Consider the following 21,344-nt stretch of genomic DNA (forward strand, 5'->3'; position numbering starts at 1 on the left):
ATTGCCTGAACCCAGGAGGCGGAGGTTGCAGTAAGCTGAGATCGCACCATTGCACTCCAGCCTGGGTAACAAGAGCGAAACTCCGTCTCAAAAAAAAAAAAAAAAAAAAAGACAGACCTCTAGGGCAGGATTTTACCGTGCCCCACTTGGCCCTCTCTTAATATGGAGGAGCAACTGTGCCAGTGTTTATTTGATAAGGAATGATGCACAAACTTGGAAGAAATCAGGGCATGTAAGAGAGTTTTATTATAGAGCTCCAAAAAAGAAGAAAAATAACATTTATTGAACATCTACTAAGTGCCAAGCACTATTACCGGCACCTTGTAAAAATTATCTTTTATAATTCTCATGAGAATCTTATGCAATGGGTGATATTATCCCAGTTTTATGGATAAAAGATACCCATCTCAGAGAGATATATAAGTAGTTCAAGTTCACATACCAAATAAGGAGTGAGAAGCTAGGATATTATTCCAGACCTGTAATATGGATTTTATTTCTTTGTGGTGTGTGCCACAGACCTTCGACTTCATTTCAACAAAGGACGATCTGCATATGGAAAAAGAAATCATAGAATCATATAATTTAAGACCTTGAAGAAACATTAGAGGTCACAGTGAAATTTCTCTCATATTATAGATAAGGAAGCAGATCCATAGAGGCTAAATGATTTGCCCAAATTACATGGCTATAGCTGTGCAAACTGTGAAAATCTTCCCTGATTAAAGTATTAAAGATTAAGATGCAGGCCTCTGTGGTTAATTTGAGAATAGATGTCTTCAATCAGTACAAACTGTCTCATTTCTTTCAAATAATTAAAGCTGCAAAATTTCCAGGTGAGAATTTCTAAGACAACCCAAAGGTACAAACTACTATGGACTTTAAGAAAGCTTTCTTATCAAACCAAAGGCCCTCCAGACCTTAACTATTTTTAACTCAGAATCAAAACGTCTGCTAAGTCCCTCTGCAAGTAGAAGCAGCAATGTAGTCTGGTTTTCTAACGCTAGGAATTCTCTCAACATCAGGACAATAGGTTAGCAGAAATGGTGGGCAAAAAGATAGGAAGGAGAAATGGAGGAGATGAAATAGAAAACTTTCAGGCCAAGAAACAAACAAAATTAATTCCACATACTTCTTCCCTGGCGTAGGAATGATTTTCCATGTAAGCTCACATATAAGTATTTGCATTTCTTGACCATGAATCCAAGACTCAAACAGATTGTCTGCCTAGAAAGAATTCAGTCTTAATCATCAAGCCACTAGCCAATCTCAGTTATATTTTATGGGTAAAAGCAGTTATTTAATAGACTTCTCTTCTCAAAAGGCGAATGCTCTAGTGAAGCCAAAGATCATCTACAATTTTTAAAAAGCTTAAAGACATTTACATATTGGCTTTTATGAGCTTAAACTCCAAAGCCTAGAGAGTTATGTAAATAACAATACTCAGGAAAAGAAATTTATCTATTTAAGTTGGGTTCATGCAAAGCTTGGATACAAATAGTGCCTGGTAGAGAAATAAACATGATTTCTAAGAGTTTTCTCATGTGGCTAATCCCTCCAGGCAGTGAAGGACTGCATTCTCCACAGATGCTTTCACCAACTTTTTCCCTTGGAGCATCCAAATAGGTGTAACTATTAATAAGCATCTGAATGCGTGGTCTGCCTGCTAACCCCAGAGGACTATGGACAAAAGTTAGAGTGGAAAGATGATGAAGCAACTTAAAAACTCTTAAGGAACATTATTTGATGCACTTGATTCATATACAGTCAACTCACGGGAATACAACTTTTTAAATAAATTAACTGAAGGTTAACAGATGAAGTCATCCATGCTTGTTTGGAATGCTTCAAATTAGTAATGTTATCTCTCTTGGGTTTAAGTTAATCTACTTAACAGATCCTCACTTGGACATGAACTATAGAGGCCAGTAAATGGAAAGGAAAATAATGACACAATATACAATAACACTATTAGTTCATGGCGTTACACAAGTTTTCTTAAAAATATCTGGCCATGTTGTACGACATTACCCCTTTAACCAATATGTGCTGATGCATTTATAATCACTAGTAAACGGCTGGTTTAAAATACTTTATAACATTTTGACTGTATAGGAAGGAGATCGCCTGCTCTTGATGGTCAGGAGATGTATGGGACTTGTCAGAGATCCTGACACCCGGAAGTGCTGTCAGAACGTCTAACAGAGATTCGTGGCAGTAACAAATGTTTTCTATTTAAAAGTTGTACAAAAGCCAAGCAAGAAAACACAGCTAAAATATTAACTATTTATTTTTGAAAAGCTTTACCTATTACTGTCTGGCCTAGAAGTAGAACCAAACAAAATAATAATCATTTCACTCACAGCAAGCAGCCAACTTGGTTCTTTCTTGCCTCTTTTGCCTTCATGAAAGAATTGGAAGGATATTAGGAAAAGAGGTTTTATTTTTTAACTTAAGGATTTAGAATTTTTTTCTTTTACCCTTAAATGTTATTGTTCATTCGTGCCGAAGTGTCTCAGTCTCAAATATATTGATCTCTAAAGTGATATAATTCGTCGTTGTAGGGGGCTGTTCTACACATTGTAGAACGTTTCTGGTCTCTAACTGTTAGATATCAGTAGCACCTCCTCCCACTCACACCCGCCTCCCAAGTTGTGACAATTAAAAATGTCTCCAGATGTCGCCAAATGCTTCCCCATTAAGAACCACTAAATCCAAGAGCTTGGCTCAAGGAATCCTGTTACAGCAAAGTCATATGGCTGTCAAAATAGGAAATGGAGGCGGTGAAGCTCGTAAGCACCATTGCCTATAGGCAGGTCTAAGGGGACAGTTTTGCTTACAGTCCATTCATGATGGGGCCAGAGCTCCTACCACCACTGCAATGGCCCCTTTGGAAAGTGAAGTATTTGTTCACCGAAGGCTGGTCAAGAAAAGTCAAACTTTCATTTAAAAAAATACAAGCTTCTTAATGACAGCATCAGGAAAAATAGCGAATGGAGGCTGGGGCTAGTACTAAGATGGTGGGATGAACTTTGCAGCAAACCACCACGGCATATGTTTATGCAACAAACTTGCACATCCTGCACACGCACCACTGAACTTAAAAATTGGAAATTTAAAAAAAAAAAAATAACAAGCTCCTTAGTCATTTTCAGTCCTTTCTAAACTATCACAGCTAGGGAAAAAAGACTTCAGTGTTGTTTCAACCACATCATCAGCCCATTATCTTCTAACTTAAAGAAAACAAATTCTTTAAATCATGGTGTTTTACAATTAATTCTTAAAAGGGGTTGTTTATTAATAACTCTAGGGGTCCAAGTTCACAAAACTTGTGGATCACAGGCAAGAAACTTGTCAGTTCAGGGTCAAAAGAAAAGTTGTTTTAAGTACAAAATGAAGTCAAAGAGTCACAGAAGCCCCTTTATCTTAGGTTAACCCACTGACAATATGAAAGTATTAGTGACTGAGGATTGATCAAAAAAGAATCTCAGTTCCTCACTTAGTGTTTTCAGGTAGCTCTGACCAGCCAGTCTCAGTCTCTCACCGTCCAGGTTCCAAAGAGGTATCATGATCATGGTACCAGATACTAGGGTATATTGGGCACACTTGCTTTGGCAGAGTTTTCTGGTTGCCAACAGGATATTCATCCATCTATTCTTCCCTTTACTATTAAAACTAATTTTGTTGGATGTGTCAATTTATCAAACAATTAGAAAAAATATTTTCCCAAGCCTCTCTTGCAGGTAGGACAGCTGTCTGACCCAGTTCTGGTCAGAGAATTAATAAAAAATTATGGATTGGGCTTCCAAAAAAGCAAAAAAAGAGACAAACCAAACTAGCCCAGGCCTTTTCCTGTGCTCTTTCCTTTTCTTCCTGCCTGAAATGCAGATACCATTTGGGAAATAGAACAGCCATCTCATGACCACAAGGGAATGAGCCCATGCTAAGGATGGCTGAGCAGAAAGAAGGAAATAAGGTCCCTGGTGGAACCGCTATAGCAACACTGGTGTGTTAGTTTCCTGAGGCTACTGTAAGAAATTATTATAAACTTGGTGGCTTGAAACAACAGAAATATATTCACTCATAGTCCTGGAGGCCAGACATCTGAAATCAGACAGGACTGAGATCCCTCTGGGTGCTCTAAGAATCTGTTTTTTGCCTCTTCCAGCATCTGGTGGCTACCCCTGGGCTTGTGGCCAAATCATTCCACTGTGCTTGTGGACAAATCACTCTGTCCCTGAAGTCATATTGCCACTTCCTATTCTATCTATTCTTCCCCTCCTTCACTCTTCTAAGGACACTTGTCATTGAATTTAAGGTCCACCCTAAATTACTTTCCAGGTAATCCAGGAAGATCTCAAGATATTCAATGACATCTGCAAAGAACCTTTTCCAAATAAAGTGACATTCACTGTTTTCACGGATTTGGGCATGGGCATATCCTTTTGTCGAGGGGGGGATGACACTTTTCAACTGATGACACCTGTCCTGCCCACTGCAAGACTCCCCATTCATCCTCCTCCTTCTAAAAAAATAAAACTTCCTATAAGTTTAGGCTACTAGTTTTTAAATTTCTGTAACTCACAGCCAAATACATTCCCAAAACATAGATTGTTTAACTCAGGGAGGAGTTAGGAAGATTTCAGGGATCGATCCTGACTATGGTTTAAACTACCTGTGTTCTGAATCTCTATTTTGCACTAGTCCACTCTTTTCAATCAATATGTGGACTCCAAAGTATCAGAATTACCTGGGGTGCTTATTTAAAATTCTGACTTCTTGCTTTCAAAATGGATTTGCTGAATCAGAATCTCTGGGAGCTGACATCTTTAACAAGTTCCCATGGAGGCTCTTACATCCATTGAAATATGAGAACCACTGCAGTCCTTTATGTTATTTATGCTGTTTCTCTGAACATTAATTGTTCAATGTGAACAGTCTTTTATCACTTCGCGTGGGTCATTCACCTCTAACTCTGTTGATTAAACCTGTTTAACTCCACTGGTGAAGCAAAATCTGTTTCCTTAACAGTGAAAAATTTTACCTTTCTTACATGGAATCCTTACAGATTTGAAAAGCTGTCTGGTAACCTAGCTTAGACTTTCATTTTGCATGTAATATAAAAATATGTCTTTCTTAGCTACAAACTGCATAGTCAAATGTGATATGACACCAGAGCAGAGGGAAAAAGGGAGCACTCAGTATATGATAGAATTTCAGCAGAGGGGCACCAGGCACCACTGAGTACATGAAAAACAGAACTTGCCACAGCCAGATTCAAGACTCCATCAGGTTTCATAAAATCTCAGTTTGTGAGGGAGTTTATTGTACATTCCTTTGTTCCCTAATTGGTTTGGTTCTTGCTTTTCAACTTACCTCCAGAGAGTAAAATGTGCACCATTTGGGATCAGGTGACAACTCCAAAGCGTGGCTCCTGACCATCCAATCACCAGTTATAAGTCCTTCCTTAAGCCCTGCAATTTTGTCATTCACCAAGTGTTAAAGAAGGCGTATTCCCCTCCATCATTTACAGATAAGGGAGGAGAAGCAATTGTCTGAAGAGTCAGGATTTGAACTGGGATTTGAACTTCCTGAGCAATACAAGAGTCAAAGGTTGAGCTCCGAATCTCCCAGCTTCCCACTCAGAATTCAGGCTGCTGGTGAAAGAGGAAAAAAAGCATACAACTGAGGTCTCGAGTTGCTATACTCATAACCTCACAGCAAATGGCTACACAGAAAAGGCTTCGTGCCAAGGAGACGCTGATCTGAATCACGTTAAAGGTCAAAAAAAGGATTGTTTTATTTCCTAGAAACTGAGAGAGCAGAACCACACCTACCTCAAATCCCTTCCAAATCCCCTAAAACCTAGTTAGAAGCCAGCCCTAGATGGGGGGAAGGGGCAGAGAGATTCTTCTGACTTGAAAAGTGTGCTGTGATACATTAACCACTTCCCTGCTGAGAACCTTTGCAGGCTCCAGAGCTGAAACTGACATATGCTGTTCAACACCCGCTCCCCCACCCCCTAGTGAATATTTGAACCTTTGTTCCCCAAAAGGTGCTGGGATTATCCCTCTGCCAGGCCTCCCCTCCCAACAGGGGAGCTACAAACCTATAGCAGAGAAACCACCACACCTACCGCTGTTTCAGATATTGGCCCAACTCCAGGCGGCCTTCCACAGGCTGCAGGAAGGTTCCTCCCTTGGTTGTCTGGTTTCTGTTTAGAGGGCATGGAGAGGGTTAACTCTCTTTGGTTTCTCCATGTGCCTAAGCATGCTTAGAAAATGCTGCCAAAGAAACAAAGCCCCATTCCTTTCCCACTTGTGTTGAGCTCTGTGTTAAGACTGTTTTTAGCTCTGAAATTGGACATATTTATCTGACTATCAAAACCCTACTCAGAAGCCAACAAATGCCACCCTGGTCTAAGTAATTTCTTCCTACTCTGAACTGCTGTAGCATTTCACATCTTTATCATTTATATGCATTGTAGGCTGTCTGGAATCTATACATGTCTTTTCTCTCCTCTCTCGTAGAAGTTTTTGAAAGCATGTGGTATAATCTTAAATACAAGAAATGAGCAATAATTTTTAGCTGAATTAATGAAATCTTACAACAACATGTGTTTTCTGTTTGAATGCTATCAGAAAAAGTTATTATTATGTGGGAAATGAATGGATCAATTTTATACATTAGCCCAAAGCAGACTTTACAAAAACATCCCTGAGTCAGTCAGAGACACAATGGTTGCCCCTGACCCCAACTCATATCCAGAAAGAAATTCTGAGATCTAGGTCTCTCCCAAGAAAATGGGCTGTCATAGTAACCAACATCAAACTTCAAAATGCTGTGAGCTGGACCAAGATATGCAATGGCATTGAAATTACTTTCTTCTTTTTTTTTTTGAGACAGAGTTTCGCTCTTGTTACCCAGGCTGGAGTGCAATGGCACGATCTCAGCTCACCGCAACCTCCGCCTCCTAGGTTCAAGCAATTCTCCTGCCTCAGCCTCCTGAGTAGCTGGGATTACAGGTACACGCTACCATGCCCAGCTAATTTTTTGTATTTTTTAGTAGAGACGGGAAAATTACTTTCTAACATTTAACAATAGCATGTGCGATTGCAGATTTGGCATCAGTGCAGCTCTCTCCCTATTCAAAGGCTGAGAATGAACATAAACAGAAAAATATTGGTTAGATAACTAAAAATAATAGAATCTTGGAATAAAGTATCCAGTTGTCAGAAGGATATATTTACACCCACAAGTGAATTTCTTCAAGGTTGCTTGCTCTTCCAAGATTAGATTGCAGCTATGCCAAAGTCTCATTTTTCATGGCTCACTCCCATCCCCCTGCCACCAGCAAAGGAAATTAAAGGTCAAATGGCTTTTTCAGAAAACATTTTTTCTCCAGTCTCTAGGCTGTTCGTTAAATAAGAATTTATTGAATGTTACATATGGACCTAACCCACCCAATGTTAGGTACCTGTGGTAGTTTGTCTCCAAACTTGTCCCTCCAGTCATGCCTCCTGGCATTTACACCTCTATGTAAATCTGGGCTCCTCTCCTCTTTAATCTGGGCTCTCACTTTTGAGACCCTAAGACTTCCTTTTAACTAACAGAATGCGGCTGACATGATGCTGCATGATTTCTAAGACTAAGTCATAAGCAACATGCAGCTTTCACCATGCTGACTTTGGAGTCCTTGCTTTGAGAGAAGCCAGCCTCCAAGTAAGTTCAAATGTCCTGAGACTATATGCTGTGAGGAAGCCCCAGGTATCCACACACAGAGACCATGTGAGAGAGAAAGAGAAATCCAGACAGTCCTTAGCTTTGCCAAGTGGCCTACATGAGGTGTCAAACATATGAGACCAGAAGCCATCTTGGATATCCAGCACAGTCAAGCCTTCAGATGACTCTTGCTTCTCCCACCATGTGACTACAACTTTATGAGAAACCTCAAGAACAGTCTAGCTAACACAGACCAAAAAATAAAAATTAAAAAAAAGAGATAGGAATAAATAATAGGTTGTTATAAATCTCTAAGTTTGGGGATAGTACTTAAAGATTTACAGCAACAACTTATTATTAATAGATAATCAAGTCAGCTCCAAATAGTTATTTTGTTTTTATTGAAAGACGAAGGCCTTGCCCTTGGAAAATGTAGATTATAGCCAAGGCAGCAACATACCCGCAGAAAGCAACATAAATACTCTACAACATAACTATCTGCAAATACAAAAACAGTATTTTCCCACTAAGGAACTGCTTTAGGAGGCTTGCAACTGAGTTTGTGAAGGAAGAAAGCGGTACCAGCCTTGCTAAGGAAAGTAGCCAAACAAATCCTGGCAATCGGGATGCAACAGCTGTCACATATACAGAAAGAGTCAAGACAGAGCCTAGAAACACTGATAAGATGTAGAACAGAAAAATGAGCAGAGAAAAATGGCAAAATACATCCTAAAAAATATTCAAATGTTCACATTAAAAATATAAGCATTTAATTTGTATAAGTACAACTTAAAGCAAGAAACTATTTTTCAATAATCGGAGTGGCAAAGATCTTTTTAAAATGGTAATACTCAGGCTTGCAGGGTTTAGTGTAACCCATGTGCCCTTCTGGCAGGAGTGTACTGTAAATGAATCCAATCTTTATGCAGGGCAATATGCATCAAAGCCTTTAAAATTATCATATCTTTAACCTGCTATTAGAGTTTTAGAAACTTAGCCAGAGGAACCATCAGTGTATTTTTAATGTTGGCTTTGTTTTCTTCTCTTTTGTTTTGTTTTAATTTTAGTAGATTTAATAGCATGACTGAAATACAACTTACATATCTAACGATAGGGAAAAGGTTAACTGTGACAATATAATTATAGGTAATATTCAAAGTATTTAACAACTTATATGATATAAACACTAATTTATAATTAAAACCAACACGCCAACCAGTCAGAATGGACTTACCAACCAATCAAAACCTATAGACCAACCAATCATAACAGAGGTACCAATCAATTAGCCTGAAGGTATAAATAACCCTACAGATAGCCACCATCTAGCTAGATGTCAGCCAAGAATGCCTCCATGTAACTGAAAATCATGTAACTATTAAAAAATCATTTTTTTAGGCCGAGGACAGTGGCTCACGCTTGCAATCCCTACACTCTGGGAAGCCAACATGGGAGGATTGCTTGAGCCCAGGAGTTCGAGACCAACCTGGGCAACAAAGCGAGACCCTATCTCTACAAAAAATCCAAAAAATTAGCTGGGCATGGTTGCACATGCCTGTAGTTCCAACTACTTGGGAGGCTGAGGTGGAAGGATCACTTGAGCCTGGGAGGTTGAGGCTGCAGAGAGCCATGATCACACCACTGTACTGCAGCCTGGGTGACAGAGCAAGATCCTGTCTCAAGGGGGGAAAAGAATCATTGTTAAAAATAATGTTTTGTGACATTTCGCAATGAACAGTTTAGTGAAAAAAAGACTTTATATCATATGTAGTCTACATATATATACACAAATATATGCATTGAAAAAAGTAAAGAAAATATATCAAAAGATTAGCAGTGGTTATCTTGAGTAGTGAGATTATTGATGTTTTATTTATTTTCTTTCCTTGTACTTTTCTATGTTTTCCAAATCCTCTATGATAAACATGTATTATTTTCATAAGCTATCAGAAAAAAAGTCACATTATACAAAAGGAGAAAATGAAAGTAACCAGAGAGCTTTGGTAGGTTAAAGTGTATAAAGTTTGAGTTGGACTGATCAGCAGAAATGAAGGCAAGTTCTATTTGAGAATAAAATACAAGAAACAACAGGAGTTTTGGGATGAGACTGGACAAAGCATACAAAGAAGGAATTCTAAGTGATTGAACAAGAAAACCATGAGAGAAAACCAGTGTTGGATGAAGGCAATTCCAACTGCTAGGAAGGAGTCTAGGGGAGAAAAGAGAGAAAGAGACAAGAGCCAAGAAGGCTTCTACAATACTCCCTTGCACCCAATCAGAATCTTGACTTTAGCAAAATACATCTGCTCTTGCAGTGCATCCAGAGTAATTCAACATTTGTTTCATCAACAAATGATATTTGATATCTTCTCCCAGTGAACTGTCTGCAGAAAGAGGAGCACAGCAAGAAAGCAGCACAGTAATACCTGTTCACTGACACCAAAAAACAAAGTCAGAATTTTTACTTACCCCATGGCAAAAGAGTTTTGAGTCAGACAAGCTTTGGGTCAGACCTTTAAAGGCATTCTCTCTCTTTTTCAGCTTTTTATTTTGAAGTAACTTTAAACATACTGAAAAATTGCAAGAATAATAGAAAAATGAGGACCCATATGCCCTTTATCCACCTTCACCTACTATTAATAGTTCACTTGTTTGCTACAATTTGTTGCTTTTCTCTCTCTCTGATAAAGATAAATATCCCATACATGTAATTTTTGAATCTCTTAAGAGGAAGTGGTGTATATCATACGTATTTTCTAAAATTAGATGTTCTCCTGCATAACCACACTGCAGTTGTCAGCTTCAGGAATTTTAACATTGATGCAATAATTTTATCTAATCTATTGTCTATATTCCAATTTTGTCGGTTGACCTAATAATGTCTTTTTTCTACCGCGCAACAGGATCCAGTCTAGGATTAAGTATTGCCTTTAGTTGTCATGTCTCTTTAATCTTCTATAACTCATAACATTTACTTTCACATACACAAAACCATCCCTTTTAATTCAGACATCAGTTTTATTTGAATTATTCACTTTCCAAATTAATGTTACAAAGCATCCCTGCCAACCCACTGCTCCTAGATTAGTCCTCGGTGGCATTTATCCTTCCTGATCCTTCTTACACTGGAACTCCAGGTAGCAAAAATATGTTTGGGTGGTAGATATAGTTATGTCCTCTCAAAGCATTTTTCTCCTTACCCTTGAAAAATTCCACAAATACTGCAAATTTTGTGCCAAGTAAATGAGAACTGGCCCTATTTGCTTAAAAGACTATAGCCTTCAATGCATAGCTGGAGAATGCCACACAGACTCTTCTGTGGTAGCCAACTAACAAATCACTCCATTGCCCTAAAATATTTTCTCAGTCGCCTCCTCCACCTGTCTCTCTCTGAAGTACCACGACCTTTTGGCCGAAGGAGAGAGCCCATTCTTCTTCAATTACTCTGATAAATGGAGAGCAGAGATGGCTGTGGTTAATAGACACAAGCTAAACAAAGACTCCAGATGAGAACATTTGATGACTATAGTTTCTATCTGAGCCTAGTAGACAGTTATTAATCTATATAAATGCTGTAGTCAAACCATATGGGTGGGAGAAACGACTACTAAATGGAAATCACCGACACACTGGCAGACGGAAAAACTACACTTCTCCTGATGTCACGGCTTATTCGCATACAGTCCCAGCCAAATCAGTATCACCATCTTAATCAAGGGGGAATTACAAGCTGTGGCAGAGAGGTATCATTGTAAGTAATTTCATCAGAGCCATTTTCAGACACATTGCACGCTGAGTTGAAATGTTAAAAAGAGATATGAGAAAAAGGGAAAAAAAAAAATCTCAGAGAGTGCTTGAGGGCTGTTTGTGGCCTGAGTGGTGATTCAAGCAGTCATTGTCTTCATGTTCAAATCTCAGAAGGGCAGTGCCCAACCGAGAGTCTAATGATCAGAAAAAGAAAACAGCAGCAGCATTGTGGATGTGCACAACATGAGTGAAAGATTTTATAATCTTCAGTGAAAATATCTAGGCTTTTTTCCCCTTTTAATCAGAAAACAATCTCTGTACATTTTTTAGGAAGAAAAATTCCCTACACAGTTGGCATGTAAGACACGGCAGATTTGCAGATTTCCAGAGATCCAGCTTGGGAAGAGGATCACTCTCTGGCTGGCTGGGAGCATGTTCATGAAGACCCAGGGCATTGAATCCAGCTCAGGCTTTTCAGCAGCAAATAGAAATTAAGGGAGGTAGAATGGCAGGGAGAATAAGTCAAATGACATTCATTTATAACCGAAGTTTTGTGAATTCTTTTTAATCCATTTTTCCCCCTAATTTGTATTCCAGTATTTGAGAAAGAAAATCTGTTTACATCAAGAAAGTTTGAAATGATATCTGTGAACCAGGAAATGAGATTTTCTTACCCTCAAGTGCAGGCAGCATCAAAGCAGGAGAGGTGCAGTGAATGAAACACTGCTTTGAAGAAGAAAAACGACTTATAATTAGCTCTAAGGTGACAGCTTGAGCCACACTGGCCTCAGCCCACAAGGGCACTGTTTATATGCAAATGATTCCCTCTAAAGCACTAGAAAACACTTCCTTCCCTTGAGGAGGTAAGCATTCTCTTGAAATCTGGTCTATTCTACTCATTTGGTTTATTTATTTTTTCTTGGTATTTCTAAAGTAAACGTCAACTTTAGCTCCTATTGGGAATGAACATAAATTCCAAATTAATCCATTTTCCCTGTTCAAATACTGTTCCATACATATGGTGTTGCCATCATAGCTGTTTTGCAGTGGTGCCTTACTAATAGGCTCCCCTGAGAACAAAGGCAAGCCAGTACACGTAGACGATGGGGATGTTGAGGATGCTGGGGCAGGAAGCTTGGTAGCAGCAGCAATGAGGCAGAGGAGGCTCCATCTCTGCCCCTATTCCTGGACACGTCTGTTAGGGCAGAGCCCAGCCCACCTGGACACCGAGCTACTCCCATGAGATAGGTATGCTTGGATTCCCCTTGGCAGAGGGCTATCTCCAAAAGGAGAGAATGGCCCTTGCCAATGCCCCACCCAAACGGAGCGTTAGCTCACCTTGCCTAGAAGGAAGAGGGTGAAATGTGGGCTGTAATTTCTGGGGCCCACCTATATATGTCTTGTAATTCTTCAGCCAATAATAACTTGCTGTCAATAAAAGATGCTATTGAAATGTTGCCAACCAAAGCTCCCCCTCCACAGGACCTCATTACTCTCCATCTGGCATTCACTGGCCTTTCCCTCTAAGGATCCTCCACCCCACATATCTAATCACCACATACTGCCAATTTTACATTGGAAGTATTTCCCTGCTTTGTAATCCTCCCATTCCCAATATGCCTGTTCATCATCTGTCCTCCATCTAACTATTGAGAGAACTGCTGGGCCGGACTCCCTGCCTTCTGGCCACCAGCCTGCAGCCTAGCCATCATACCGCCTCCAGAGAGATGGAAAGATGGTGGGTGGGTGGAGAGAGAGTCATGTTTATCTAGGACCTAAAACCCTTCAGGTGTGTGTTAGTCGGCTTGGGCTGCCATAAAACAAACACACACACACACACACACACACAGACTGGGGGGTTTAATCAACAGAAATCTGTTTTTCCACAGTTCCAGAGGCTGGAAGATCCAGATCAAGGTGTTGGAAGATCGGGTTTCTTCAGAGGCATCTCCTTTTGTCTTGCAGACAGCCGCTTTCTTATGTCCTCATGTGCCTGCCCCTGTGTGCATGTCTGGTAACTCTAGTCCTAATCTTTTTTTATAAAGGCACAGTGATATTGGTTTAAGGCCCACCCCAACAGCATCATTTTAACTTAATTACCTCTTTACAGGCCCTACTTCCAAACACACTGAAATTCTAAGATACTGGGTGTTAGGGCTTGATATGGTTTGGCTGTGTCCTCACCCAAATCTCACCTTGAATTGTAATAATCCCCACATATCATGAGAGGGACTTGGTGGGAGATAATTGAATCATGGCGGCAAATTTTTCCCTGTGCTGTTCTCGTGATGGTGCATAGGTCTCAGGAGATCTTATGGTTTTTTTAAAGGGCAGTTTCCCTGCAGACACCCTCTTGCCTGCTACCTTGGAAGACACGACTTTGCTCCTCATTTGCTTCCCACCATGACTGTGAGGTTTCCCCAGCCACGTGGAACCGTGAGTCCATTAAACCTCCTTCCTTTATAAATTACCCAGTCTCAGATATGTCTTTATTCACAGCGTGAGAACAGACTAATACAGGGCTTCAACATGTAAATTTGGGGGGGGGACACAATTCAGGCCCTCACACTGCTTGAACAATGGAAGCTAGGCGGTGACAGTTTCCAGGCCCAAGCTTTAAGAAACAGAGCTTTGCTTCCTCTCTGTGACACTTGCCCCAGGGACATGGGGAGGCTATATGTAGTTCTGTCTCGCAGCCCCTGCTACAGTCCCATCAACCACTTACATGTGGGTGGAAGCTTTCAAGATGACCCCAATCCCAGCCATCTTTGTAATCCAACAACATGACAGACCCTGAATGAGAATCTCTTGGCTGAACCCAGTCATTTTCCAGAAGAGTAAGAAATAATAATATAAGGAATAAAAGGAATAAAATAAAGGGTACATTTTAAAACACTAAAGTTTTGGTATAGTTTCTTTTTTTTTCTTTTTTTTTGAGATGAAGTCTCGCTCATCACCAGGCTGGAGTACAGTGACACCATCTCAGCTCACTGCAACCTCTAACACCCGGGTTCAAGGAATTCTCCTGCCTCAAGCTCCCAAATAGCTGGGACTACAGGCACACGCCACCACGCCCAGCTCTGTTTTGTATTTTCAGTAGAAACGAGGTTTCACCATGTTGGCCAGAATGGCCTCAATCTCTTGACCTTGTGATCCACCTGCCTCAGCCTTCCAAAGTACCGAGATTATAGGCATGAGCCATCACACCCGGCCTGATATGATTTCTTATACAGTAATTGATAAACAAAAATGGTATTTTTGTGTGAAATCCAGTTATAGCATTGACAACTATATAAATTTAAACACAAAACAAAACATTGTTCTGGCCGAATACCACACATCTGTGGGCAGCAGCCCGTTTCTAACTTTTGTTTCCTCTAGCAGTTCCCAAACGCTTGGAGCACCTTCCTAACACCTTGCTTCTTCAGACCTTCATGCTTTGGAACACTGCTCCCTCAACCCAATCATCTCAGTTGCCTGGTTTTTCTAGGCATAAAAACTTGCTAACTTTTGTTGAATAAATGAACAGGTAACCAGATAATCAAGGACTGATTATACAGAGGTTGCATCCTATCTTACTTAATTCTCCCTTGAATCTTTACCATAAACCCTCTTCACCTAAGGTAAGCTGATCTGGTTCCATCTCTGCAACACAATGGCTTTGACCTTTTCTAAATCTTTATTCTCCAGCATCCCTCCAAGGAGGCTGGGGAAAGGTTAGTGATCTCCTTTCTATTTCTTTGGATTGCTTCCTTCCTCTTTTCCTTCCTCTTTCCTCTGGCAGTTCTGTTGTTTATCCACTTTTCTCTTCAATGACTTTCAACCATTCAGGGAAGTTTTAGAAGCAGCACTAGTTCACCAGATACTGCACTCTGCCCTGCCCAAGGGTACAGAGATACAGGCAGCACAGATGTCACCGAAGCACAATGGTCTTAGAACACCTTCCAATAAATGAGAACATCCCTCACCTAATACTAAAACCCCTTGCAATCCAGAAGTGATCTGTAGATATGCAGATCTGCTACAGTCCACATCCAATCATTCCTTGTTTTTCACAAATAAAAAATCAAAAAGAAAACTTCTTTCTACGGTAGTAAATTCTTGGCTACCTGGCTTTTTCTTCATCCCAGCAAGAGGCTTTCAACTTGTTCTTTTGCTCTTAAAAAAATCAGGCCTGGCACGGTGGCTCACGCCTGTAATCCCTGCATTTTGGGAGGCCAAGCTGGGCGGATCGCCTGAGGTCAGGGGTTTAAGACCAGCCTGGCCAACATGGGGAAATCCCATCTCTACTAAAAAATATATCTATAAATTAGCCAGGCATGGTGGCAGTGCCTGTAGTCCCAGCTACTCGGGAGGCTGAGGCAGGAGAACTGCTTGAACCCAGGAGGTAGAGGTTGTAGTGAGCCGAGATGACACCACTGTACTCCAGCCTGGTGACAGAATGAGATTCTGTCTCAAAAAATAAAATAAAAAATGCCATGCATATGGGCAAAACCTCAGGACCTCTGTCTCAATAACAACAAAATTAAAACTAAAAATTAAAAATTTTGCAACTAACACTGTGGCTAAATGTCTCTAAATAGTTCCCCTACCTCTACCTTGCCACCACTGCAGTTCTTCCTACACAATATTGATAGGTTAATCTTTTTAAATGCCATCTAAAACTATCATCAGAGTCTCTCCACATACATTAGACGCTCCAAACACCACGGGCTAGAATTCAAAGGCATCTGAGGTCTAGCCCTGACCTATTTCTTCAGCCTCCTCTCCTGTAACACCCACCCCACGATCCCTGAGCTCCAGGCAAATACGTCCCCTCCCAGTCCCTCAAAGTCAGAATGTCTCTCCCAGCTGCGTGGCTTTCACTCACTCCACCAGGTCACAGTTTATGCCTCCCACTGGCTTAAGAAGCCCCTCAAACTTCTCCTGTTATGATGCCTTCTCTCATGGCCCAGGATCTTAGAAACAGAACCTTCTCTGAACCAGAAGTCTGTAGATAATACCAACTTGTACAAATTCAGATACTTGTCCTCACATTCTCACCACTCTACATGTAGGTCCCACATCTCAAGGGAGACTATAAGTCTTTCAAAGGAAAAAGTCCTGTTTTGCATTAACTTTATATCCCCAGGGCCAAGCGTAATGTCCAATGGTAAATGCTCAATAAATGTCTGACAAATCAGACTTGACTATACGAGCAGAAACTGTTTGCTTTGGTTATTGATTAGACACAACCAAACTGACAAACACCTCACTTTGGTCAGTGACCTTGACTTTCCTGGCCCTGTAAAAACATGTAAAACTCAGCAGGATTTACTAGTCACTCTGAAATTAAATAACTGACCACTGGTGACACACTGTAAACACCACCTAAAAAGAAGCAAAGCCAAAAACAAACGATGCTTACCTCTAAATCATGCCACTTGATGCCCCAGGGAAAGCTCCTCAACAGCTTCTGAAGAACAGGCGAAAGCACTGAGAACAGGGAAGCAAAAGGATTTTGTTTCCTTTATCCCACAGAACTCTGAAATTAGCTTCCATGCTGAACCGACCTGAGAGCAGCAACTCAGCAAATGTCTGACTTCAGACAGGTGAAAAAGCTAAACTGAAAAACAAGCCAATTTGTATAACTGAAAAAGCATGTTAGCTCAGAAGGGCAGGACTCACTTAGCTGAGTCGCATTGAAGAGGCAAGGGGTGTAACCTATAAGCAAATAAAGTCACGTTGCCAAGCCTATATCCAATTAATGTAAGAATTAAGAGATAATAAGTGCCTCAGATTCTGCTTAGATTTTAAGAGGTGCTTAACAAGCAGGTGAAGATGGAAAAACCTGACCAAGAATTGGCAAGTTGAAGCTACTCAGGAGGCTGAGGTAGGAGGATTTCTTAAGCCTGAGAAGTTGAGGCTATAGTGAGCTGTGATAATGCCACTGTGTTCCATTCCGGACAACAGAGTGAGACACTGTTGCAAAAAAAAAAAAAAAAAAAAAAAAAAGGAAGTCAAGGCAAAGTTTTCCAGATTATTAAAAAGATGAATACAGTGAATAATGTTTTACCATTGTTTGCAACCCAATATTTACATTATGACAAGACAGTACATTGTGACTTAAACGTCATTGTTTAAACACAGTTAAGCATTTCCACTGAAGACTTCTCACTTTGTAGTTGATTAAGAATGAGGTCAAAATTAGCCAGGCATGGTGGCATGCACCTGTCCCAGTTACTTAGGAGGTTACTTACAAGGCTTACAGTTACTTGTCCCAGTTACTTACAAGGCTCAAGAATCGCTTGAACCTGGGAGGCAAAGGTTGCAGTGAGCTGAGATTGTGCCACTTCACTCCAGCCTAAGTGACAGAGAAAAATTCTGTTTAAAAAAAAAAAAGGAATGAGTGACCTGAGATCAGGAAATACTGGGTAACTGTCAGGCATGCAGGCCTCCTGATCTGGAGATGAGCAGGTCTCCACTTACAGGTACTACCCCTATCTCAAAAAGAAAAAGATCTCTGGAAAGAAAGGGTCCAAAGATAAAGTTTCTGTATTAAATGACTCATAATTGGAAAACACTCAAATAATTTAATATACATTTGTGGTTATCAAAAAAATGGACTTCTTGGATTTGAGTTGACTTCCTGGACCAAGGATGACAAACTAGGTTCTTCCCATGAGCCAATCTGACCCATTGTCTGAGGACTCCAAAGCTGTCTCTGGGTCTGGTAAGAAAAAGTGGTACAACATATTAGTAAGTGGGTCATGGGCAAGGAGAGTCGTGTGTTGGTAGCATGCATGCCATATATTTACCATTCCTGATTTAGACACTTAGATGCTGAATGTATTGTGAGTTTTCTCTGGCTCTGGCTGGTACCTGAATTCCATCCTCTCAACACAGAAATAACTGCTTGCACAGGTCAGCTATCTCATAGGAGAAATAAATAATACAGGAGCTGAGAGATCCCTTGCTTCAGGTAGAACACTGTAAACACCACCTAAAAAGAATTGAAAGGCTGAATCAGTATGTCTGAATTATTTGCTTTGTAAATACATCAGGAAAAAAATCATAGAATATAAAGTTTCCTATTTCCCTTAAAGAAAATCACATTGTTCATCTTGGTGATGGTGGGCATTCCACAATGAAAACAGTGAGCATGTCATTTATAATCTGCTATACATGAGATAGTATAATATTTTAAAATATTAGCTGATTTATTTCTCTCATTACTTATTCCATTTCCCTTTTTCTACTTCTCTCCCAACTCCCACTTCAAAGACAGAATATATTATGGGTTCACTTTTCAGTGGAAGGATTTGACAAAACAATAAAACTGAAATTGTTAGCAGTAGCAAATCTGTTCAGGTCTAGAGCAACCTCAATTCTTGCCTCCTCAGAAGAAAGAATTCGACAAAGGGGCATAAGACAGAATAAGAGACCAAGGCAAGTTTTGAAGCACGAGTGAAAGTTTGTTAAAAAGTTAGGGCAGGAATGAAAGGATGTAAAGTACACTTGGAAGAGGGCCAAGTGGGCAACTTGAGAGAGTCAAGTGCAGAGTTTGACCTTTAACTTGGGGTTTTATACATTGGCATGCTTCCCAGGGCAGGGTGGAGGGCATTGCATCTCTTCTCCCCTGATTTTTCCCCTGGGATGGGCCGTCTGCATGGGCAGTAGCCTGCCAGCGCTTGGGAGGGGCCGCATTCGCAGTGTGTTTACTCAAGTTGTATGCATGCTTACTTGAGGCATTCTTTCCTTATCAGTCCAATGTTCCTACAAAGTCATATACCAGTTAACCTCCACCATTTTGCCTCTTAGTCTGTGTGCTTGAGCCCATTCACCCAGCTTGTGAGATCTTACAGGGAAGCTCATCATCAGCTCCAGGTTTTTTCTATCTACTGGGAGACTGACTTTCCCTGGTGCTGGCTGCAACCAATTATTTTAGAAAGATGGTTTAACAATGCCTGACCATCACCTGATGGTCACCTGACATTCTGGAGTGCGGTGGGGAGGGATGCTCTCCCCACCCCACTCGTGTCTGTCTAGCTACCTCCTGTAACGAAATCACCTGCCAGACACTTGCACTTCTGTTTCCAAAAGCTTAAAGAGTTTTCAGGCAAGCAGTTCTCAGGCCAAAGCCCTGTTTTGTAGCCCTGCAGAGCATAGTAAAAATTTCTGAATTATTTGCCAATGTTCCGAAATCAGGAGAGCTCACATTAACTTCCAAATTTCCACCCTCCCTTTTATTTTAAAAGCAGAACTATCAACACTGATACTGTTTTCCTTAGGGCAACTCTTAGCTCAAGCTGAGTAACAACTTCTCCCTCTAAAAACCAGTACACTGAATCTGGGCATGATGGCTTGTGGCTTTAATCCCATGTACTTTGGAAGGCTGAGGCAAGAAGATTGCTAAAGCCCAGGAGTTCAAGGCCAGCCTGGGCAACATAGAGTAACCCCATCTCCAAGAAACAACAACCAAAAAAAACAAAAGGTAACAACCCTCTCATTTTCACTTTGATCCCCATCCACCTGCTTCACTGATTACTGACCTCCAGCCTCTGTGGGTTTGAGTATGAGAGTTTGCACTGGAAGGCCTAGACCCTGGAAGGGAATCATGTCAGCTGCTGTGGAGGCACCACTTTCATGAGAGTGAGGAGAAAATCAAGTTCAAAAGATTAGAAATTAGAATAAAAATGCCTGCAATAGGGACAAGGAAAATGATATCGCAGAGTCTAGAATAAATACTATTTCTCAGATGAGCATGGTGGCTTAAGCCTATAACCCCAGCACTTCAGGAGGGTGAGATGGCAGGATCATTTGAGCTCAGGAGCTCAAGACCAGCCTGGGCAACATAGTGGGACTGTGTCTTTGAAAAAAAAAAAAAAAAAAAAAAAACAGAAAAATTAGCCAGGGACCATGCCTATAGTCCCAGCTACTCAGGAGGCTGAGGTGGGAGGATCACGTGAGACTGGGATGTTGAGGCTACAGAGAATCATGATGGCACCATTGTCCTCTTTCCTGGGTGACAGAGTGAGACCCTGTCTCAAAAAAAAAAAAAAAAAGAAAAGGCCGGGCGCGGTGGCTCAAGCCTGTAATCCCAGCACTTTGGGAGGCCGAGGCGGGTGGATCACGAGGTCAAGAGATCGAGACCATCCTGGTCAACATGGTGAAACCCCGTCTCTACTAAAAATACAAAAAAATTAGCTGGGCATGGTGGCACGTGCCTGTAATCCCAGCTACTCAGGAGGCTGAGGCAGGAGAATTGCCTGAACCCAGGAGTCGGAGGTTGCGGTGAGCCGAGATCGCGCCATTGCACTCCAGCCTGGGTAACAAGAGCGAAACTCCGTCTCAAAAAAAAAAAAAACCTCTCTCCCATCAGGGAATCAGGAGGAAGAAAGCTGCTGGACCTGTTGGGACTCCATGGTGAGAAATGACCACCAGGGCTGTGCTCATGATACATCATGTAATCCAAGAAGCACCAGAGGACTGGATCACAGTCCTTTCCTTTGTCTTCCGGGAAGACAAAGGAGTCTTCCTTTTTTGAGACAGAGTCTTGCTCTGTTGCCCAGGCTGGAGTGCAGCAGCACAATCTCGGCTTACTGCAACCTCTGCTCCCTGAATTCAAGCAGTTCTTCTGCCTCAGCCTCCCTAATAGCTGGGATCACAGGCATGCCCTATGACATCCAGCTAGTTTTTGTATTTTTAGTACAGACAGTGTTTCACCATCTTGGCCAGGCTGGTCTTGAACTACTGACCTCAAGTGATCTGTCTGCCTCAGCCTCCTACAGTGCTGGGATTATAGATGTGAGCTACTGTGCCTGGCCAGAAGAGCTGACAGCTGCCAGCACCTCATGTTACCAATACCCAGAGAGAAGATTATGCTTGGTCTCTGA

General features: G+C 41.1%; 1 protein-coding gene across 13 annotated transcripts in view; it reads right to left on the bottom strand.

The window, feature by feature from the left end:
• The window catches only part of LOC104650532 (uncharacterized), a 487,983-nt gene extending 470,551 nt beyond the window's left edge, over positions 1–17,432 (bottom strand). For 9 of the 13 annotated variants that reach the window (XM_074393864.1, XM_074393866.1, XM_074393865.1 and 6 more), the window contains exon 1: positions 16,877–17,431. The gene's annotated coding sequence lies outside the window, so the exon portion shown is untranslated. Of the gene's footprint in view, positions 1–16,876 lie in introns of all 13 variants that reach the window. The other 4 variants (XM_074393872.1, XM_074393877.1, XM_074393873.1 and 1 more) reach the window with 3 other exon arrangements.
• Between the last annotated feature and the right edge of the window lie 3,912 nt (positions 17,433–21,344).

The sequence above is a fragment of the Saimiri boliviensis genome, chromosome 2, assembly GCF_048565385.1.
Source record: "Saimiri boliviensis isolate mSaiBol1 chromosome 2, mSaiBol1.pri, whole genome shotgun sequence".
In the NCBI taxonomy this organism is placed as follows: Eukaryota; Metazoa; Chordata; class Mammalia; order Primates; family Cebidae; genus Saimiri; species Saimiri boliviensis.